Source organism: Bufo bufo, chromosome 6 (genome assembly GCF_905171765.1).
Source record: "Bufo bufo chromosome 6, aBufBuf1.1, whole genome shotgun sequence".
Classification (NCBI taxonomy): Eukaryota; Metazoa; Chordata; class Amphibia; order Anura; family Bufonidae; genus Bufo; species Bufo bufo.
This window is the reverse complement of record NC_053394.1, coordinates 277,240,181-277,264,503: the sequence shown is the minus strand read 5'-3', so window position 1 is coordinate 277,264,503 and position 24,323 is coordinate 277,240,181. Positions and strand designations below refer to the sequence as shown.

At 47.0% G+C, this 24,323-nt stretch overlaps 1 protein-coding gene across 4 annotated transcripts in view; it reads left to right on the top strand.

Annotated features, from left to right (window-relative positions):
* LOC121003737 (KAT8 regulatory NSL complex subunit 1-like) overlaps positions 1 to 24,323 on the top strand; it is a 98,082-nt gene that overhangs the window by 4,191 nt on the left and 69,568 nt on the right. For 2 of the 4 annotated variants that reach the window (XM_040435612.1, XM_040435609.1), the window contains exon 1: positions 17,372 to 17,729. The gene's annotated coding sequence lies outside the window, so the exon portion shown is untranslated. Of the gene's footprint in view, positions 1 to 1,617; positions 1,714 to 4,271; positions 4,387 to 9,075; positions 9,201 to 17,371; positions 17,730 to 24,323 lie in introns of those variants that run through there. The other 2 variants (XM_040435610.1, XM_040435611.1) reach the window with 2 other exon arrangements.

The following is a 24,323-nucleotide window of genomic DNA, read 5'->3' as shown; positions in this document are numbered from 1 at the left end:
GTGAATAACCCCGTGGACTACCATTGTTCTTAAAATGGACATGTGACGGCCATTAAAAAAATGTAGCCTTAGGCCCCTTTCACACGAGCGTGACGGATTAGGTCCGGATGCGTTCAGGGTGCATTCAGTGAAACTCGCACTATTTTGCAAGCAAGTTCAGTCAGTTTTATCTGCGATTGCGTTCAGTTGTTCAGTTTTTTCCGCGCGGGTGCAATGCGTTTTGATGCGTTTTTCACGCGCGTGATAAAAAACTGAAGGTTTACAAACAACATCTCGTAGCAACCGTCAGTGAAAAACGCACTGCATCCGCACTTGCTTGTGAATGCAATGCGTTTTTCACTGAAGCCCCATTCACTTCTATGGGACCAGGGCTGCGTGAAAAATGCAGAATATAGAACATGCTGCGATTTTCACGCAACGCAGAACTGATACGTGAAAAACAACGCTCATGTACACAGACTCATTGAAATAAATGGGTCAGTATTCAGTGCGGGTGCTATGCGTTCACGTCACGCATTGCACCCGTGCGGAAAACTCGCTCGTGTGAAAGGGGCCTTATAGAGGTTAGGCTGGGTTCACATCATGTCTTTTCCATCCGTTTAACATAATGCCTGAGACAAATGCCATACAGTGGCATCCGTTCACCATAGAGTTCCATTTAAAAAAAAAGGTATATTTTAACGTATACATTTTTTACCAGATAGAAAATCGCGGTGTGCGTGTATGTTAAACAGATGGCAAAATCATGATATGAACCCACCCTTAAAGCGTTATTCCAGTTTTAGCAAACACATTTTATTATATGATATATTTATTTTTTTGGTATGATGAACAGTTAGGGTCCATTCACACGTCCGTAACGTTTTTTAGTCGGATCCGCAAAACACGGACAGCGGCAATGTGCGTTCCGCATTTGCGGACCGCACATTGCCGGCAGTAATAGAATATGCCTATTCTTGTCCGCAATTGCGGACAAGAATAGGACATGTTCTATTTTTTTCGGGAACGGAATTGCGGACGCGAAAGTGCGGGTCCGCAATTCCGTATCCGGGCAGCACATCGTGCAATGAATGGGTCCGCAATTTCGTTCCGCAGGCTGGGTGCACACGTGACTGAATACCTGCAGATTTGCCGCAGTAGATTTTTGTGTCACAAATCCGCAGCATTGTACAGTACCAGCATAGCGGATGAGATTTCTTAAAATGCAGATTTTTAAATCCACAGTCGATTTAAGCCTCATGCACAAGACCGTATGCGTTTTGCAGTTGGCAAATGGCAGATCCGCAAATCACGGATCCTGGCCATGTGCATGTTTACACCTGTAGAAATGCCCCATCCTTGCCCACAAAATGGACGAGAATAAGACATGTTCTATCTTTTTAGCGAGGCCACGGAATGGTGGTGTTTTGAAATGAATGATTCTAGCCTCATTTTGTAAATAGATCAGAGAGAACAATAGTACTGTACATAACTGGTTAAAAGTCGACAGAGAAGCGCAAATTATGTTTTTCCGTAAGCAAAAATAATAATGTAGAAGATGTGTTCACACAAAAAAATTGCAAATAATTTAGTGTAGTAAAATCAAAAAGACATTTATTTAGCTTTTTTGTTTTATAGGACAAAAATATCCCACCGCTGGTGTACTTTATTATTTTGAAGGCACATTTGGAGTCTGCGTTGTGTGACCTACAGAATGCCGCAGCCATCAGGGCGGTAAGTATACAAATATATATTTTGGCATTGGGGCTGGGAATAGGCCTTCAGATTGCAGCTTCCTAGCTTAGACCCACAGCTCACGCCTCCTTGGGTTGGGCCCCTGTTGTTGGATTACAGCTCCCAGCATGCTGTACTAGATTATGGTAGTAGTTCCATTTCCTCTTAAATAATATAGGCTGCAAAACCAGCCTTTTAATATCTTCTAATGAGCCATACGTTCTTCTGGCTTCTCTATCCCCAAGGGCCCTTGCACACGACCGTATGCCCTCCGAGATACACGGTCCGTGAGCGGCCTTGATCGTGCGTATGGGAGTACACAGCATCATAGATTACAATGATGCTGTGCACGTCGGACTGCCCGTGGGACTATTGTCCTGCACTCATAAGATCATATGAGTGCAGGACAATAGCCCCGGTGGCGGCCTGATCTGCACAGCATCATTGTAATCTATAATGCTGTGTACTCCCCTGTGCACAATCAATGCCGCTCCGGGACATATGGCCGCTCACGGACCGTATGTTTTGGGGGGCATATGGTCAGGGCCCTTAGAGAGATAAGTCTCCCCCCCCCAGCGGTGTCTGGAGGCAGCTTACTTCCCTCTCAGAACACATGCACACTCAGCCGAGTGCATGGGGCAGCCGAGGTAGCAGTCAGCTGACTCTTGAAAACCCGACCGTGTATCTCTGAGGGCATACGGTCGTGTGCAAGAGGCCTAAGGGTACGGCCACACGGTCAGGTTTCTGATGCAGTTTTGGTACCAAAAGAGGAAGTCGTACCCTTCCTTTCTACTTTCTTTCCTTTTATGATCCACTCCTGATTTGGGTTCCAAAGCTGCATCAGAAAACCTGACCGTGTGGCTTCATGTAAACGGCCATGTCCATATTTCAGTCTGGAAAATACAGATATCTTCTTTGTACATTCTGTATTTTTCTCACAACCATCAGTAGAAAGGACTGTTGCGATACTCGATACCATTCGGTAACACACATTTTATGGAATGTCCGGCCCATAATAGAACAGTCCTATCCTATTTTTTGGGGAAGACAAGGTGATAAAAAAAATGGCGAATCATGTATTTATTTATTTTTCCTCTTACGACGTTCACCGCATAGGAGATATTTTTCAATATTTTAATAGTTTGGACTTTTTTGGACGTGGCGATATGTAATGCGTTTATTTTTTTATTGTTTATTTATTTTATATGTAAAATTAGAAAAGGGGGTGAATTAAACTTAATATTTTTATGTTTTTAAAAAACATTTTTATTTTTATTTTATTTTATTTTTTACTTTTTATTTAATAACTAATAAGAGGTGCGGCACCTGAGGAGTTAATTGCCACGGTTCGGCGGATCACAGCGCCGTGTCATAGAGGGCGGGTGCCGGGTATGTGATACCGCGGTGCAACCCTAAATAGGACAAGTAGAATCATAGAGGCCTAAGGCCTCTTTCAGATGAACAAGACGGATTGTGTCAGGATCTGTTCAGGAAAAAACGGATGGTTTTGCACGCAAGTTCAGTCAGTCTTGTCTGCGATTACGTTCAGTGTACTGTCCGCATCAGTATGTCCGTTCCATAGCCCCGCAAAAAAAAAAAAATATAGAACATGTCCTTTTCTTGTCCATTTTAGGCATTGTTTCTGTATTTCCGTTGTTCCGTTCAAAGATAGAACATGTCCTATTATTGTCCTCATAACAGACAAGGATAGGACTGTTCTATCAGGGGCCAGCTGTTCTGTTCTGGAAAAAACGGAATGCACACGGACGTCCATCCGTATTTTTTGCGGACCACAAAATACTGAAAAACCATATGGTCGTGTGCATGAGGCCTTATTATGTAGATAGGGGATACATTTCTAATTTGGCACATCCCCTTTAGTCCTCTCGCACACGGCCGTTGCCCTGCCGTGGCCGTATTGCGGCCCACATTCAGCGGGTCCGCAATATACAGGGCACTGGCTTTGTGCATTACGCATCACAGATGCGGACCCATTCACTTGAATGGATTCCGCAAATCCGGAGATGCGGTGCAGAACGGAAGCACGGAACTACGGAGTGCTTCCGTGGGGTTCCGTTCCGCAAAAAAATAGAACTTGTTCTATCATTTTACAGAATGGACGGATCGCGGACCCCATTCAAGTGAATGGGTCCGCGATCTGCATGCAGCTGCCCCACGGTCTTTGCCCGTGCATTGCAGACCGCAATTTGCGGTCCGCAGCAAAAGGCCCGGCCAGCACACGGTCATGTGCAAGAGGCCTTAAGGTAAGGCCGAATGCACACGGCCATGAGCGGTCCGTGGTATCTCGGCCTGGCATCCTGCTGACAGCAGGAGTTCATGGCGTCATTGGTTGCTATCACGCCGTGCACTTCATGCCGCCGCTGCACTACAGTAATACACTCGTATAGATCATACGTGTGCATTCGGCCTAAGGAAAAGCTCATTGGTTGCCCTTGGGGAACATTTGCACCTTTCTTTGATCTAAGTAATTCATTTTGATTGGCGCCAAGTACATTTAGCTCTCATACATGAAAACATGTCCCTTCTTATTTCTACAGATGCTTCATGGCCAAACTGGATTTCTCCATTGGATTGTTTGTATGTGGAATCAGCTTCATGACTACATATGTATTGAAACATCTAGCCATCAACATGTGGCTCTTCTGGATGCAGGTAACCAGGACACACTGTATATCTACCAGAAAGCTTCTGGACGTTCTGGCTGAGAGTCTATGACCAATAATCTAAGCGAAGGCTGAGACACTTTATGCTCTGTGGTCCAAAGATGGGCAGATGTATCACATGGCTATCACTATGCAACTACTATCATGTAGGTTCAGGGTCAATGGTAGCTTACAGTCTCGGTAAAAACGCTAATTACTACAGCCATCTTCCCTATGGGGAAGAAGATAGGTAAGCCCTCTTTCACACCAGCGTGACGGATTAGGTCCGGATGCGTTCAGTGAAACTCGCACCATTTTGCAAGCAAGTTCAGTCAGTTTTGTCTGCGATTGTGTTCAGTTGTTCAGTTTTTTCCGTGCGGGTGCAATGTGTTTTGATGCGTAAACTGAAGGTTTACAAACATCTCTTAGCAACCATCAGTGAAAAACGCATTGCAACCGCACTTGTTTCCGGATGCAATGCGTTTTTCACTGAAGCCCCATTCACTTCTATGGGGCCAGGGCTGCGTGGAAAACGCAGAATATAGAACATGCTGCGATTCTCAGGCAACACGGAAATGATGCGTGAAGAAAAAACAACGCTCATGTACACAGACCCATTGAAATGAATGGGTCAGGATTCAGTGCGGGTGCTATGCGTTCACGTCATGTGTTCTCTGTCCCATATGGAAACTTTGGGGTAGATTTATAATTTAAATGTGCTGGAATTCTAGCTTAATTTGAAAAAAAATAATAATTATGATTTGCACCACATTTATTTCAGGGGAAAGGGTTGAGACAAAGGGGTGTCAAAATATGGCCACAAATTGGTGCAAACTATTGGAGTTAGACAGTGTTTAAAGATGTACCAACTTCATTAGAGCCACTTTGATACATTTTGTACATTTTTGGACTCATTCACACGACCGTATGGAAATGGAATACTCACGGAGTTCATTTAGTTTTTTTTGCGGACCCATAGAAATGAATGGTTCCGTATATGGAACGCAAAAAACAGCCTGTATACGGAATGCAAAAAACGTTCGTATGAACAAGCCCTAATAGTGTTGAGCGAACTTGTGTTTTAAGTTCGGCGTCTAAAGTTCGGAATCAGGTTATCGAAGAATCGATTATTGATTCCGCTACCACGGACCACAATGGAATTCGGAATCCATATCGGGATTCTTCGATAACCCGAAGCCGAACTTTAGACGCCAAACTTAAACCACAAGTTCGCTCAACACTACTCTCTAAGGGCTCATGCACACGAACGTATTTTCTTTCCGCTTCCGTTCCTTTTTTTTTGCTTTCCGTTCCGTTCACTTCAATGGAGCTGTAGGAAATACAGAAGTTACTCCGTGTGCATTCTGTTTCCGTTTGTCCGCATGGCCGTTCTGCAAAAAAGTAGTGCATGTCCTATTATTGTCCGCAAATCACGGTCCAAGGCCCCATTCAAGTCAATGGGTCCGCAAAAAATACAGAACGCACAGGGAACACATCCGTATGTCATGCGTATTTTGCGGATTCATACTGTAGAAATTCTATGCCCAGCCCATATTGCTCATGTGTTTGGTGATTAATAAGTTACTGTTTCTGTATGCGATCCGCAAAAAAAGGATCAAATACGGAAACCATACGGATATGTTTTGTGCAATAACGGAAGAGGACTTAAATTGGGGAAAAAAAAATACGGAACATCAGATCAGTGAAAAACGGACTGCAAAACAACAACAATAGTGATGAGCGAACTTGTTTTCAAGTACAGGTTCGGATTATCTAAGAATCCCGTTATGGATTCCGCTACCACGGACCATAACGGAATTCTATGACGGCATGCTCCACCGAAGCCTGTAAGAGGCATTCCGTATCGCATTCTGTCACAATAGAAGTCTATGCTGGCCATTATTGCTATTTTGACAGAATGCGATACGGAATGCCTCTTACAGACTTCGGTGGAGCATGCCGTCATAGAATTCCGTTATGGTCCGTGGTAGCGGAATCCATAACGGGATTCTTAGATAACCCGAACCTGTATGCCGAACTTGAAAACACAAGTTTCCTCATCACTACTCTCTATTCTAAAGGTCCACATACACATTGTTGGGCGAACACACCGAGAACAATGGTTTCAACCAATAGTTTAAGGCCTCTTTCACACTACCGTTTTTTTTTTCCGTTTTGCGGGCCGTTTTTTGCATTCCGTATACGGTACCATTCATTTAAATGGTTCTGGAAAAAAAAATGAGTGTACTCCGTATGCATTCCGTTTCCGTATTTCCGTTTTTCCGTTACGTTAAAAGATAGAACATGTCCTATTATTGCCCGCAAATCACCTTCCGTGGCTCCATTCAAGTCAATGCAAAAAAAAACGGTACACATACGGAAATGCATCCGTATGTCTTCCGTATCCGTTCCGTTTTTGCGGAACCATCTGTTGGAAATGTTATGCCCAGCCCAATTTTTTCTATGTAATTACTGTATACTGTATATGCCATACGGAAAAACGGAAATACAACAGAAACAAAAAAAACGGAACAACGGATCCGTGAAAAACGGACCGCAAAACACTGAAAAAGCCATACGGTAGTGTGAAAGAGGCCTAATGTGTACAGGGAGCCCCCAACTTGTTCCAACATGGGGTATTGTTAGGAGAGAGAAGGATCAGGCAAAGTAAATATTTTTTTACCCAAACCTTTTGTTCTCTGAGAAGTATCTGATAGCAGCTTTCTGCTCTCCCCCATTGACAACACATGCACACTCAGCTGAACTGAATTGAAGCTTAATCAGGTGAAGGACCGTTTGGCTGACAGCTGTCTAAGGCTACTTTCACACGAGCGTTCGGAGCGGATCCGTCTGATGTTTCATCAGACGGATCCGCTCCGATAATGCAGACGTTTGCATTATTACTTAGAAAATTTTCTGTCAGAAAGTAGCCTGAGCGGATCCGTTCAGACTTTACATTGAAAGTCAATGGGGAACGGATCCGCTTGAAGATTGAGCCATATGGTGTCATCTTCAAGCGGATCCTTCCCCATTGACTTCCATTATAAGTCTGGACGGATCCGCTCGCCTCCGCACGGCCAGGCGGACACCCGAACGCTGCAAGCAGCGTTCAGGTGTCCGCTCACTGAGCGGAGCGGAGGCTGAGCGCTGGCAGGCGGATGCATTCTCAGTGGATCCGCCTCCACTGAGAATGCATTAGGGCCAGACGGATGCGTTCGGGGCCGCTCGTGAGCCCCTTCAAACGGAGCGCACGAGCGGACACCCGAACGCTCGTGTGAAAGTAGCCTAATGGGTATGGCCATCTTAGGGCTCATGCACACGACCGTTGTTTGGGTCCGCATCCGAGCCGCCGTTTTGACTGCTCGGATGCGGACCCATTCACTTCAATGGGGCCGCAAAAGATGCGGACGGCACTCCGTGGGCTGTCCGCATCCTTGGCTCCGTTCCGCGGCCCCGTTAAAAAAATATAACATGTCCGCAGATGTCCTATTCTTGTCCACGCTTTGCAGACAAGAATAGGCATTTATATTGCCGTCTTCCGTTCCGCAAATTTGTGCAAAAAACTGACGCAAATTTGCGCAAAAAACGGCACGGCCGTGTGCATGAGGCCTTAGGTTTACACTGCCACGTGTTACTGTTAGTTGTCCAATAATGCTATAGAGCAGCCATGGCCAACCTGCGGCTCTCCAGCTGTTGTAAAACTACAACTCCCACCATGCCCCGCTGTAGGCTGATAGCTGTGGACTGTCCGGGCATGATGGGAGTTGTAGTTTTGCAGCAGCTGGAGAGCCTCAGGTTGGCCATCCCTGCTATAGAGCATTGGTTTTCAACCTGTGGCCATCCAGCTGTTTCAGAACTAAAACTTCCAGCATGCCCATACAGCTAGAGGCTAAGCTGTAGTTTTGCGGATAGCAGAGAGCTGCAGGTTAGACACTACTGCTCTCGAGCATGCTGGGAGTTGTAGAGACCACTGTGTAGAGATACTGAAAGCAAGAGCTGTTTTTGCATCTAAATCACGTGTTGCATATTCTGCGTCGGCACTATAATAGAAAATGCCTTTTCTTGTCCGGGAATGGAATTGTGGATCTCGAAATGCGGACAGCACATAGCATCCGTTCCGGCCCCATTGAAAATGAATGGGTCCGCAAAACCCGGAACGGATCCGGGAAAAAATTGCTGACGTGTGAATGGACCCTTAGTAGTAGAACAGTGTCTGGATTTCATACGACTTTCTGAAGGAAGCTTATTCTCGGGATTTTCTCTTATGTTCAGAGATGTTAGCAGCTTGTTTGATTCTTGCATTAGGTGCCTGTTGCATAATAGGTTCTGTGTTATATGAACTTCAGCATATGACACGTTGTGTTCGCTTTGATGCCCTCTGGTGGTCACAGCCCTGTACTGCACTCTCATTTTTCTGAGCAAGCAGCAGTTGGCAATACCATTGAGGCTGCACAGAGGGTAGAGCTGCCCTCACGTAAATGCAAAGGTTTCGCTCGATTGGCCCCCCCCTGGGTAGACTCCTATTCATGGGAATGACTGCGGTGCGGACGCAAGCTGTTCAGGCCTCGCTTAGACTGCTTTACTTCCACATTGTGGTTGTGAGGCTTTGATGTCCTTGGTGTCCTCCCCTGGGGGTTACGTGGACTCATCCTGGTGTGGGGAGAGGGGAGGGGGTGTTGCAGGAGCTCACATTAGTGCAGCTTGTGTGTGGTTAGTGCAAAGCTGGAATATGATTCAGAGACAGCAGCAATGATCTGCGTTGTCTCTGTGCTGAGATCTGCAGCTTTTCTCTCGCCAGCACACAGGAGCCCCCCTCGTCTGCCTGTAAGTACACGCTTTGCCTTTAATAGGGCTTCCTTACACATTTGCTGTGGGTACACGCCTTCCACCTCTATTGTTTTGGAATTTCCCTCCATGCCAGCCTGCCATGCTTAGGAACCTCCCCACCAACCCCCAATTCTGCTGCAAAAGTGTAAGCTCTGCAGACTAGCCCCCCTACCCACCCCCTTTTCACTTTTTGCATGATGCCTACTCATGAATAGACTTTTTTTTTAACTACGCATTTATGTAACTTTTTTTCTTTTTTTAAGATCTTATAGATTTGTATTTTTATTTTTTTCCTGTATTTTTTTTATTTTTTATATTACAGCATGACATGCCCTGGCGTGATTGTCATTATTATTATTCATTATTAAAGCGCCATTCATATGATGAGGGGTATACATACATAATACAGACAATTGCACTGAGCATGAACAAGACGAGTTACAGACTGGTACAGAAGGAGAGAGGGGCCTGTCTAATCTTTTAGGTTTTGTTCCTATCCCAGAATGGGTTTTGTTTTATGTTTTTTTTTAATAATACTCTTTATATTGTGTCCTGCAGCAGAACATATTTTTACGTTCCATTTAGGAAATACAACTCTTATGTAACAGTTGTAAGTGAGGTACCAGTTTGTTTTGTTTTTTTGCTAATATAGTATTTAAAATATTTTTGGAGCAAAGGAATGTGAAACGAGCTTGAGAGAGGGCAGGTTGGTGGCGGCATAAGCGGGCACATTGGCTGAATGGTATGAGGGCAGGCTGGGTTTTTTGCCTAATGTACTGTGACCTCGTGGTTGGTGTCTAATGTGATAGAATGACAGACTACGGCACTGTGCGCTTTGTTTTCCATTAGCACAATGAACCCCCTGCCTGCAGATTACCAGGACACCCCTGGATTGTATAGAAACAGGAGATAATTATTCCGTAGAGATTGTCAAGGCCGCTCCGTATAATGACCGGAACGGTGACGGCTTTAATCCAAAGTGTATTGTGTTGGGATCCTTCCACGCAGGGTTGTGACATATGTTGCACTGTAATGGGAAGGGATTAATTTAGAGAAAATATGATATTTTTTTGAAAGTGTCCTAATCTAGAAGTGTTTCGGATGGTAAACTGTTTGAACTGTTACAGTATCCTACATGTCCTGCATTTCTATTGGATTGTAAGCTCTTCTGTACAGCGCTGTCATTCTGTGTTATACGTCAAGTTCTTGATCTCTCCGAATAGGCTGACCCCTTGTAAATGTAAGGGAACTGATCTGCAGTGTCAGATGGAAGGGTTCTAGATCATGCATGCAATGCCGCGTGAGTCGGTTGAAATTCTACGATTATAGGTGTGTGCTTCACTGCAGGCGTCCAGTACAGGCTGCTGCAGTGCTGTTTTATGGCATCCTCCTGTCTATTGAATGCTAAGGCAAGTGCTCCTGCAGTGTGGGAGTCAGCTCCAGCCCCTATCTGTAAGCAGAAGCATGCTGCACTGAGCTGTAGGCAGCAGCATGCTTGTTTTGCATTGTGCCTGTGGGCTCCGCCAGGACTACATTACCCTGCATGCTTTGCACTCTCCCCCCCTCTCCCCTCTGTGATGTCACGCCCCTCCCTAGGTTGTTTGTGTTGTGCGCGGGAGGCTCTTTGGTGCATTCCTGGTGTGTGGCTCCCTCTAGTGGTCAGCGCTGCGGCTGCTGACAGTGTGCTTTTATTTATAGTGTCAACATATCCTGCAGGGTTGTACAGTAGAGAACAAAGACTAGTGCTTATGCTAAGCTCAGTGTGCTGAGGTGCTCAAGAAAATCGAGGGCCGGGAAGTTTTACTTGATGTGTCTGAAGGCTCGTGCTGGAAAATCATTGAAATTCGCCAGATCCTCTGAGAGTATTACTAGTCCTACACTGACCCATATAGAGAGAGAGAGAAGGAAATTGTGGCATGCTCCATCTTGAGCTGCGGTACCATACGGCGGCACCATATGGCAGCACACAGTATGCCTACCGGGCTGTAATCCTACATGTTGGTATACCATGTGAATGGACAGTTTAGACGTACTGTATCTGCTGCTGAAAACATGTACCGCGTGTTGTGCTTTATTTTTTATTTTTATTTTTTTTGGCCTGTATATGGTTGTTTAAAAAATTTCTGTGTTCTGGTGCTGCGGGAGCCTGACGTATCCCGGATGCAGAAAGGACACTCCCTTTGGCATATGTTCGCCCATCAAAGTGTATGGGCATGTCGGGAGAGCTTGTGTTGGCAGACCATAGGTTGATGCCGTAAGCTGCATATGTAAGGGTTTCCCATTATGGAATTGCACTGCTGTATGGATGCAGTAAGGAACAGCCGTAGTGTTATTGGCCTAACGTACAGATAAAAGGCGTCTCGCAGGCCAGAGCCTAGTGATTAACATTCCCAGGCTGTGGCGCAATGCCATACAGGTGTGTATGTGTGCACTGTAGCCACCCACAGCCGCACCACTGTGTGCACTGAGTACAGGCACAGTCCTCCGCCTGCAGCACTGACTGTGTTATGTGCATGTAAGCTCACCGTGGATGGGATTGTTTGCTCCCAATCCAATCAGTGCTATGATATTTGACTATCTAAAGCCCATCACGTTAAAGGAACCTACACTGCCAGTGATTTTTCCATATGGATAATTGCTCCCAGTACTGTAAGGGCTCATTCACATGTCCGTGTCGGTGCTCAAATCCGTGAGAAGGTGGTCAGTGATGCATTCGTGAAGGATCCATGTTGGGTCCGTGTGTCCGTTTTTTGCTGTCCGCGTGCCATCCGTGTTTCACTGTCCCTGCACAGCTGAAAAATTAATTTTCAAAGCATCTCTTCCTAATGATCCGTGAAACACGACCCATAGACTATATTGGGCGTGATGGATCCGTGAACACGGAAAAAATAGAGCATGCATCCGTGCTATAAACAGACCCACGGACTGTGCTAAAACACTGATATCTGAATACACACATTAAAATGAATGGGGACGTGTGCTGTGCACGGAGAACACAGACAGCACACATCCGTGGAACACTGACGTGTGAATGAGGCTTAAAGGTATATTCGGATGGAGCAGTTGGGGTGCGGTTCTTATGGGCTGTTTCACACGAGTGGATGCCGTGCGTGACATCCGCTGCGTGAATGACAGCGAAGACCCGATGCGGACAGCAGAGACACGGAGCATTAACATGATTGATAATGCTCCGTGCCTCTCTGTGATCTCTTTACTACAAAATCACAGTGAGATGAAGTTGTCACCGTGATTTTGTAGTAAAGAGATCACAGAGGCACGGAGCATTATCAATCATGTTAATGCTCCGTGCTTCTGCTGTCCGGAACAGGGCTTGGCTGTTATTCACGCAGCGGATGTCACGCACGGCATCCGCTCGTGTGAAACAGCCCTTATTTGGTCAGTTATTTCCATCAGTTATTGTGAGCCAAAACCAGTAGTGAAGCCTACACAGAGATAAGGTATAATGGAAAGATCACTTGAATCGGTCCGCAATCTACAGAGCAGAAGTCCACGGAAGCACTACAGAGCGCTACCGGGGGATTTTGGTGCGTGCCTCCGCACCACAAAAAATAGAATGTTTTATTTGTTCGCGGTGCAGACTGAATGTTGTGGATCGCGAATCCATTAAAGTGATCAGGTCCTCCTACGCAAACGGCGAGCACACGGCCAATGCCCGTGCGTTGCTGACCACTATTTGCTGCCTGCTGCATGGGCCGCACACGTTCATGCGCATGAGCCCTTACAGGTAAAAACGCATCAAGGACTGCAACCCAACCAGTACACTTAAATATACCCCAAATCTGAGAGCTTGTGAAAATTGGATATGCCTTTCTGGTTGTGGAAGTCCCGATGATCCCTAGAATTGTGTGCGGGGAAGGGGCTGCAGTTTTTTTTTTCTTCAAAGCACTGCTTCTGTCTAAGGCCTCTTGCACACAAAGCTTGTGTGGCCGTATTGCGGCCTGCAACTTGTTCTATTTTTTTTTTGGCGGTGCGGAGGCACGGACAGAAACACAGCGGAAGCACTCCGTAGTGCTTCTGTGGTGTTCTGATCTGTGCTTCCGATCTGCATCTCCGTGATTGCGGACCCATTCAAGAGATGGGTCCGCATCCGTGATAGTCTTTGTTGTAGTTCCAGTACTCAGAGTAGACTTGGGTCCATGCTGTCTAGAGAAACTTGTGAAGTGTTCTCTGGATAGGTGGGGGGGGTCTCCGAGGTTGGACCCCGCCAATCATAAAGTTTAGGGGTTAAATAACACCTTTTAGGGGTTAAATAAATTACTGGGTTTTCTATAATTAGAGATTGTAAGGCTGGGTTCACACCTGAGCGTTTTACAGCGCGTTCCTACGCGCTGTAAAACGCTCAACAGGCAAGAACCAATGTTTCCCTATGGGAATGGTTCTCACCTGAGCATTTCACAGCGCGTACGATCGCGCTGTAAAACGCCTGACGCCCCAAGAAGTACAGGAGCTTCTTTGGGGCGTCTTGTCGCGCGTTCCTGTACATAGACTTCCGGGAACGCACGACAATGGGCGTTCGCTTGTTCCGGAGCCGCGTCTGTAAACGCGCATAAAATCGCGCATACAGAGCGCTCCATCCCGTACGCTCAGGTCTGAATGCAGCGTAAGAGTCTGTCCACACAGTCGGGTTTCCTGATGCGGTTTTGGAAGTCGTATCTGTCCTTTAGGCCTCTTGCACACGACCGTATGGCTTTTTCAGTATTTTGCAGTCTGCAAAAAACAAATCCGCAAAAAATACGGATGACGTCCGTGTGCATTCCGTCTTTTGCGGAACGGCTGGCCCCTGATAGAACAGTACTATCCTTGTCCGTTATGCGGACAATAATAGGATGTGTTCTATCTTTGAACGGAAATACAGAAACGGAAGGCATACGGAGTACCTTTTTGCGGATCAATTGAAATGAATGGTTCCATTTATACGGTCGTGTATAGGTGTACACTAAGTATCCCTGTCATTTAGGATAAGATGATTCCATCACACTGGGAGCACCCATAGCAACCATATCTGGTTGCCATGGGCAACACCTTTGCTTTTTCGTTGCACTGGTTTTTCTAAATCCCCTCCACGGCTGCTTTTTTTTTTTTTTTTAACAGTGTATGACAGGGATGCTCAGTCTGCGGCCCTCCAGTTGTTGCAAAACTGCAAGGCCCCTCTCACATGAGTGAGTTTTTAGTGCGTGTGCGATGCGTAACGTGTTCGCATAGCACCCGCACATTCATTCCAATGGGTCTGTGTACATAAGCGCGTTGTTTTTCACGCATCACTTCTGCGTTGCGTGAGAATCGCAGGACGTTCTATATTCTGCATTTTTCACGCATTTGCCCCATAGAAGTGAATAGGGCTGCGTGAAAAACGCAGTGCGGATGCAATGCATTTTTCACTGATGGTTGCTAGGAGATGTTGTTTGTAAACATTCCGTTTTTTATCACGCACGTGAAAAACGCATCAAAACGCATTGCACTTGCGCGGAAAAAACTGAATAACTGAAGGCAATCGCAGACGAAACGAACTGAACTTGCTTGCAAAATGGTGCGAGTTTCACTGAACGCATCCGGACCTAATCCGTCACACTGGTGTGAAAGGGGGCCTAACTCCCAACATGTCCTGATAGCTGTAGGCTGTCCGGCATGCTGGGAGTTGTAGTTCAGCAACCGCTGGAGGGCCGCAGGTTGGGCATCCCTGGTGTGGAGAAATTATGTACATACATAATCATTTTCCATGACTGTTGACCAACTTTTCCATCTTGACCTGAAAGGTTGTTTTTTTTGCCCACCATAATAGGATGTGGCCCACAGACATAGTGATGAACGTGTTTCACCCAGCGTGTTGTTCAGTACAGACAGGCGCTGCCTCTTTTGGCTTGAACTTTGCCCCTTCCATAAAATGCTCTCGCTGTTCCTCCACTTGGTAATTGCAGTAAAATAATTATTCATGACGTGAGATAGGAGTCTAAGGCCTCGTTCACGTTGGACTTCCATGGGAAATCTGTCGTATTTCATCCAGGTTTTTTGCGCTCCATGTGTCATCCGTGTTCCACGGACACTGCTGACCAGAAAATTAATTTCCAGAGCATCTCCTACCAGTGGTCCGTGAAAAACCACTGACAGAACATGGATGCCATCTGTGTTGTGTCATTGTTTGTTTTTACAGACCCGTGGGTGTGTTTGGTGCACGAACTTTCAGATGAGCGAGTGTCACGCTGTGGACTCGCAGCTCCCGCCCTGAACTTCCAGCACTGCTGGGGTCACATAGCATTATATTAGTTTATGATGCTATGTAATCCTTATAGAGGTCTGGAATGTACTGGATAACACCGACATAATACATTCCAGAACTGAAGGGTTACATAGCATCATAAATGAATATAATGCTATGTGACCCCGGCAGTGCTGGGAGTTCAGGACGGGAGACTGTGCTGCAAGTCCAGAGCGTGACACTTGCTCGTCTGAAAGCGACCTTAAAGTCAGAGTGCTTGTGCTGTCCGAGATTCACTGAAGTGTGAACGAGGCCTTAGGCCTCGTGTACACGACCCGTAACTGGCCCGGGAAACGCGGTCTATGTGACGCTGCCTCTCCCGGGCCGACCGTGGCTCCCCTGACCCGAGCTGACTGTAGTGATAGTCAATAACTGATCGCCGATCTGTTGCACTGTACTCACATCATCCTGTGAGTACACAGCAACAGCCGCACAATCACAGAGAGATTGCGGGTCATAAAGCACTGATACAGTCAGCTCGGGTCAGGGGAGCCGCGGTTGGCCCGGGAGATGCAGCGACTCCATGGTCTTTGTTTCCCCGGACCAGTAACGGTCGTGTACACGAGGCCTAAGGCTACTGTTAAATCTGTGTTCTGTTTTTCAAAATGCAGAATCCACGCAGCCGTTATCCGTGTTTTGCGGACTGCAAAACAACCAACGGTGGTGTGCATGAGCTCTTATTCACACGTCAGTGATTGTGAGCCAAAACCAAGAGTGCAGCCCACACAGATATGAGGTATAAGCGAAAGCTCTGCACCTGTTCTCTGTGTAGAGCCGCACCTGGTTTTGTCTCACAGTCACTAATGGCAATCACTGACCGAACTCTGACGTGTGTTAAAGTGGCCTAAGCCTGGCCTCGCACATGTTTCAGATTTGTATGCAGAAAATCTGCACTATTTATCGCGGTTTTGGTGCGGATTTTCTCTTTAAAAACCTCCATTAAAGTCTGTGCGGAAAAACCACTCTACACAAGGTGCCGAATCACACAAATAATTGACATGCTGCCGCATGGAAGAATAAAGCAAAGATTATTAGACCTACAGTAGAATAGTCTAATAAAATAGTCCAGTGTGTGATAATCCAGAAAGTCTAATGATTGAGGCCTCCGCCGAAAGGGCTACCTCAGGACAGTAAGGACGCCATCACACACCGCGGATTTTGTTGCAGAAATCTCCATGACTGAAAATCGCTTCCATTCACCTGAACGAGGCTTGCAGAAATCCATGTGCTTGCCGCCCTGTTCAAAAGAATGGAACTGGTTTTCAGTCACAGAAATTGCTGCAACAAAATCGCCAGCGTGTGAAGGCGTCCGTTCTGTCCTGAGGTAATCCTTTTGGCGGAGGCCTTTAATTGAAGCTTCTACACCCCCAATGCAAAGTCTGCAATTAAGGGTTCCCACATACCATGTGGCATTTGGGCCCCCTGAGGCTCCAGGGCCTGGGTGCGTGACTACCCCTGCGTTTTGGTATCTAGCTACCCCCGTTTATCTCCATATGGTCGTCACAAAGTTAATTTACGCCTTGTTGGTAGCTTACAGGCTGTCAGCGCCAAATGAGGCAAAGTTTCTGGACAATTTTAGCTTGTGTGAATGGTTTCTCCTGGAAAGTGGTCATGGCTGAGGAGAGTACCCAGCCCCTTCTTTTACTAACACAATGGAGGCTTGTCACCCTGATAAACACAGCAGGGAGAGAACTGCGGCAATTGTATTACTCCATGTCCTCATTGTGCAATAGACTTCTGATTCGCAGTACTCTGGGCTCATTCTGTGTGCTGCGCTGTCGTCCCTCGGGTTGTCCACACGGGGGAGCCTGGGAGCAGCCGCCTTTAGTGTCAGTCCCCTCCTCTCCACACTTCCTCCCCCCGATCTATTAGAGTCTCCACCTCCCCCTCCCTCGCAGTCTTCCTCTCCGTCCGTCTCTGTGACGGCGCCATTTTGCCCCTCTCCTCCCCAGGATCCGGCGATAGATCGGGGGGGTCACTGCAGCACCCCCGTACCCCGCTGGGCCGCTCGGGGAGCCTCTGGGGCCGTTTTCTTCCTCTTGGGGCTCGGTGCATTCTGTTCTGGGAACTCTTGACTAGAAGCACGTTACATTTTTTTTATTACCCCCCCGACCTTCCCTATTGCCCCCCTGTGGGGGGGGGGGGACGTCGACACAGAAGAATTTTGTTGGGTAGTAAGGCCTCCGAGTGCAGGAGGGGCCCCTGGCTGGACTGCTGGACCCTCACACTTTCCTCCGCGAGCTGCATCCTGTGTAAGTCTCCTTTTCATTCTCCTCTCCCCGCCTTTAACCCCTTCCCGTCCCGCTCCGACTTTAAATGCCCTTATTTAAATAGCTCTTAAAGGGCCCGGGCCCTGTGTGGTTCCCTCCAGTAACCCTTGGCGTGCCGCCGCCCTGGCTGGCGGGGGAGGAGGGCTGATGCCTGTTTTGTTTGCCTGTAGTAGTAGTCCAGGAGTAAGTCCTGGAGGTATAGATCACAGCTGGATTTCTGGGGCTGTCATGTGACAGATGGAAGTGTGGTTAGCATTGCCGCCTGCCCAGTGAGGCCACTGTCCCCCCCTGCTTGCTCCATCTTGCTGATTAATAAGGCTTTGCAGTCCTTGGCAGCCTTGCCCGCGCTCCTTTTTATAATCTGGATCCCTGCATGCTGCTCTGCCATGCCCCCCACTTTTATTTCTCGCCTGCTTCCTTCCTGCCGGACCCCCTGAGAAGTCCCCCCCCTTTTTGATTTTCTGTAGTTGGGAGCCCTGCTTGCTTCCAGTGAACGCACTTTCCTTGTGTTGCTATCTCATCCGCAGATCACTCGCTGCAGCTTCCCACCCACCTCTTTCTCCTTTCGGGTCCTTTGTGTTCTGCATTGATCCATCCTTGCCCTCTCTTCTTTCATTTTCTAGTCTCATCATTCTCCGGGTGAATGTCCCACCTTTTTTTTATTTTTTTTGGACCCTCTGCGACTGTCGCCTTCTCTGCCACTTCCAGCTCCTCTCCTGCCCTCACGTCCACCATGCTCGTTGCCCGGGTGGTTGACTTGTAGTCATGTTTCCATTTACCTAGCCTTTTTTAGGCGCCCTCTAATTAAAGTGTGCCCACTCCATTATAGTCTCCATCTGGAAGATCCATGTCTCCATAACCTTTATGGAACCTTTGGCGGTCTATGATCCCTGGCATTTTCCGTGTGTTGCAGTATACACTGACTTTTCTTCTAACATTGTATCTCCATGTCTTTGTGGACCCCTCCGCACACGTCTTACCTAGATTGCAAGCTTTGGAGTCCTCTTAGCTCGCCCTTTGTTTCTGCCTTAGTTCCTGCAGTGCTAGGAATGTATTCTTCTGCCCTAGAGCGCTGATGATCATGTTGGTATTTCTTGTAGCCGTCTCGTATGGCATGTCTGTCTTCATAAAACAGCACCACAGCTGTCCACAGGTTGTGTGTAGTATTTCATCTTGGTCTCATTCACCTTAATGCAGCCTAACTGACTCATGCTGCTGTTTTTGAAAGAAAGCAGCCATATTTTTATAGTCTTGGACAGCCCCCTTTAGTCTCTAAAGGGGTTTTTCGAGACTTTTATACTGGTGACCTATCCTCTGGATGGGTCATCAGCATCTAAATGGTGGGGGTCTGGCACCCTGGACCCCTGATGATCAGCTGTTTGAGAAGGCACTTACGGCCTTCCTGCAGCTTAGCCTAGGCCATGTCACGTTCATCAGTCGCATGGCCTAGGCACAGCTCAGCCCCTTTGCTATACAATGTACGGCGCTGTGCTTGGTGAGCTGGGAGAAGGCTGCAGCGCTGGTGCCTTCTCAAACAGCTGATCAGCATGGGTCCCAGTTGTCGGACCCCCACTAGTCAGATACTGATGACTTATCCAGTGGTTAGGTCATCAGTATGAAGGTCTCAGAAAACCCCTTTCACAGTGGTATTATGGGTGTGATGGTGATCCACCATTTTTGTTGTTCTTGGCTTTGCAGAAAGTCACACGTCTTGTGTGTGTCGCACCCTAGACAGGGTATGCTTGTGTAATTATTTTGTTGTGTGCGTGGAGAACATTTTGGTTTATTTTATAGAATAGAATCTGTATAGAAAGGTTTGTTGATGAAGTTTCTTTATGTGAAACCAGCCCTGGATGACCCTTTGTATGTGGTCTTCTGAGGTGGCCTTTATGCCCTAAGATCTGCGGATCTTCTTTGGTCCTGACAGTAAGTCAGTGTGGTCCATCAGGCACCAGTGGTATCCAGAATTTGACTGATCTGGCACTTCATCATTGAATCACCGTTTCTCGTTTCAGAATGTAGAAGTGTCGTAAGTTGGAGACGGAAATCAGGGCCCAGTTAGCCCAGTCTCAGGCAAGAGTGTTCACTGCGTGAAACGGTCCATGTAGGAGCATGAGTTCCCCTACTGGACTCTGCTCTTTTGTCCAGACCCCCACGACATTATAATGCTGTGTGTCCCTTCCTGACATCATCTGTAATGGTTTGTACTGACACATTATGTGAGTACCAAACATTACAGCTGATGTCCGCTATAAACACGTTTTTTTCCTGAAACTGGCCTTGAGGGTAGCAATTCAAGATAAGTCAGCTGATGGCACAACGTTGGGTGTAGGCTGGTTTGGAGCCTTTCAAGGCCTCCATAGAAAATAACCGAAACCTTAGGTGCCCATAGCAAACTTTTGGAGGGTTGTTCGGCCTTGATATATAGGATAAACAAGCAGAGAATTTGTGGTGTTATGGTAGCATTTAAGATGGAATGTGGAAGTAAAGGTGATAAAAAAAAAGCGAGGTGCAATTCGGAGGGCAAGTCAGAAAAATTAGTCGTGATTTCTTAGATGAGACAGCTTGGTTCAATTATGATGGTCTAGATCAGGCATGCTCAACCTGCGGCCCTCCAGCTGTTGCGAAACTACAACTCCCAGCATGCCCGAACAGCCTACAGCAGGGCATTGTGGGAGTTGTAGTTTCACAACAGCTGGAGGGCCACAGGTTGAGCATGCCTGGTCTAGATTGTACAGTTACGATTACTGTGTTTTGACCACATTAGGTAATTTTAAAAGTTTTGTGTGATGTTGTTCAAGGGTGGGTGGTACTTAATAAGAAAGTAAAGTGGTTGTTTCATGCCCTGTTAGGCAATATGGACATTATGGGGTGATAGGGTACCCGAGAGCTGCTTTCGGTGATGTGGACCTGAGCATGTATTACGAGGACGGACATTCATCTGTAGTGCCACCTTGCCATGGCAGGGTGAATGCTTGGCAGACCACAGCTTCCACCTGGCAGGGGCTGTATTCTGGAAAGGGTTTATTTCTAAGACAACCCCTTTAAGGCTTTGATGACTATCTGGTTGACGCTGAAAGGCCAGATGTGGGTATGCTATTGCTGACCTAGCAATCTGACAAATGCAGTACTGTTTTGTCTAACAGGGTCCTGTTAGACACGAGTGAGTATTCCGCGCGGGTGCAATGTGTGATGCAAACGCATTGCGCCCGCACGGATTCCGGACCCGTTCATTTCAATGGGTCTGTGTACATGAGCGTTTTTTTCTTTTCACGCATCACTTGTGCGTTGTGTGAAAATCGCAGCATGTTCTATATTCGCATCCGCTCTTTAGGGATCGACCGATTATCGGTTTGGCCGATATTGAGGATTTTGAACGTTATCGGTATCGGCATCTATTTTGCCGATATTCCGATAACGTATTGGGAACACAGAACGCGCTGCTGACAGCGCGTTCTGTGTTCCCTCCGCAGCACAGGGGAGAAGAAAGCAGTGTCTCCTCCCCCTCTGCTGCCGCTGCCGCCAATGGCAGGAGAGGAGACAAGAGGAGGGGAGGGGCTGTGGCCGCTGCGCCACCAATGAAGATGAGTCTTTCATTAATTCATATACAGGAGGCGGGAGCTGGCTGCAGAATCACATAGCCGGCTCCCGACCTCTATCAGCGGCAGCTGCGGTCCGCGGTAGTTAACCCCTTAGGTGCCGCGGATCGCAGCTACCGCTCATAGAGGTCGGGAGCCGGTTATGTGACTCTGCAGCCAGCTCCCGCCTCCTGTATATGAAAGAGAGGTATCTTCATTGGTGGCGCAGTGCGCCCCCCCAACCCCATCCCAATAGTAAAAACATTGGTGGCGCAGTGCGCCCCCACCCCCCACCCAGTATTACTCATTGGTGGCAGTGGCCACAGGATCCCCTCTCCCCTGCTCCTCCGATCGGAGCCCCAGCAGTGTAATCCTGGGGCTCCGATCGGTTACCATGGCAGCCAGGACACTATTGAAGCCCTGGCTGCCATGCTAAGCTCCCTGCTGCCGTGTGCACAAAGCACAGGGCAGCAGGGACAGTGTGCGATCCTATTCACCCTGATAGAGATCTATCAGGGTGAATGGGACAAGGGTTCTAGTCCCTAAGGGGGCTAAAAGTTTTATAAAAAAAAAAACACCAAAATATTAAGTATAAATGAAAAAGATTTACAAAAAAAAAAAAATAATAATACACAATAACAATAAACATTAATTTTCAGCAGATTTGTGTAGGAAAAAAAATTTTTTCTCAAAAATAAAAATACCCAGAATATCGGTATAAATTATCGGCTATCGGCCTGAAAGTTGACAAATTATCTGTATCGGCCCTAAAAAATCAATATTGGTCGATCCCTACCGCTCTTGCTTGTAGTGCGTTTTTCACTGATGGTTGCTAAGAGATGTTGCATTAAATCGCATTGCACCCACGCGATAAAAACTGAACTGAACACGATTGCAGACAAAACTGAATGAACTTGCTTGCGAATGAATGCATCCGGACCTAATCCGCTCGCGCTCGTCTGCAAGATGCCTAAGGCCCCTTTCACACGGACGTTGCGGGAAAATGTGCGGGTGCGTTACGGGAACATTGTAATGCGTTTTGCACTCGCGTGAGAAAAATCGCGCATGTTTGGTACTTCTTCACAGAAGTTCGGGCTTGGGATCGGTGTTCTGTAGATTGTATTATTTTCCCTTATAACATGGTTATAAGGGAAAATAATAGCATTCTGAATACAGAATGCATAGTAAAACATCGCTGGATGGGTTAAAAATAAATAAATTATTTAACTCGCCTTAGTCCACTTGATCGCGAAGCCCTGCTTCTCGTCTGTCTCCTTTGTTGAACAGGACCTGTGGTGAGCATTAATTACAGGAACAGGACCTGTGATGACGTCACTCCGGTCATCACATGACCCATCACCATGGTAAAAGATCATGTGATGACTGGAGTGACGTCATCACAGGTCCTGTTCCTGTAATTAATGCTCACCACAGGTCCTGTTCAACAAAGGAGACAGACGAGAAGCAGGGCTTCGCGATCAAGTGGACTAAGGTGAGTTAAATAATTTTTTAATTTTTTTAACCCCTCCAGCGCTATTTTACTATGCATTCTGTATTCAGAATGCTATTATTTTCCCTTATAACCATGTTATAAGGGAAAATAATAATGATGGGTCTCCATCCTGATCGTCTCCTAGCAACCGTGGGTGAAAATCGCACCGCATCCGCACTTGCTTGCGGATGCTGCGATTTTCACGCAACCCCATTCACTTCTATGGGGCCTGCGTTGCGTGAAAAACGCAGAATATAAAGCATGCTGCGATTTTCACGCAACGCATAAGTGATGCGTGAAAATCACCGCTCATGTGAACAGCCCCATAGAAATGAATGGGTCGGTATTCAGTGCGGGTGCAATGCGTTCACCTCACGCATCGCATCCGTGCGTAATACTCGCCCGTGTGAAAGGGGCCTAAGGCCTCTTTCACACGAGCTTGATGGATTGGCTCCGGATGCGTTCAGGGTGCTTTCAGTGACACTCGCACCATTTTGCAAGCAAGTTCAGTCAGTTTTGTCTGCGATTGCGTTCAGTTTTTTCCGCGCGGGTGCAATGCGTTTTTCACGTGCATGATAAACTGAAGGTTTATAAACAATATCTTCTAGCACTGCATTGCAGAATACAGAACGTGCTGTGATTCTCACGCAACGCAGAAGTGATGCGTGAAAAACAACGCTCATGTACACAGACCCATTGAAATGAACGGGCCAGGATTCAGTGCGGGTGCAATCGCGCGGAAAACTCGCTCGTGTGAAAGGTGCCTAAGAGTGAATCTGGATCGCATGTTCTCATACTATGCTTTGATCTAATAGTTGCTTCTCAGCATAATTGACATCGCTTCTCAGCACAGTTAGTGGTATACCGCCCCCCTATGTAAAATGCTGTACATGAGGCATTAGTTTACATTTTGATCAAAAAGCATAGTCCCACTCACCACAAGGTTGCCTCCTCGAGTGGGAACCTACTCTACATTTGGCGCAGCGATGCAGAGCAGTAGGTTCCCACTCGAGGAGGCAACCTTGTCGTGGTGAGTACAGCATTTTACATAGGGGGCGGTATACCATTAACTGTGCTGAGAAGCGATGTTAATTATGCTGAGAAGCAACTATTAGTAATTAGTTCAAAGCATAGTATGAGGATGTGCGATCCAGATTCACTCTTATATTTTAGATATGTTTTGGAGAATCTGTCCCTTTTTTTCTTCTTCTCTGGTATCAGCACTCCTCCCCATTCGGTCCAGGTGATTTTAATTAGCAGGAGTCTGCATAAGGCTGGGTTCAGACCTGAGCGTATTTGATATGCGCGTTTTTGTCGCGCGTTTTTATGCGCGTTTTTTGCAATAGTAAACGCGCGTTTGACGCGCGTTTGTGTGATTAACTGCAGTGTCCTATGGCCACAAACGCGCGTCAAAACGCCCCAAAGAAGCTCAAGAACTTGTTTGAGCGTAGGGCGTTTTTCAGCGCGTTCAAATGCGCTGTAAAACGCTCAAGTGAGAACCAGGGC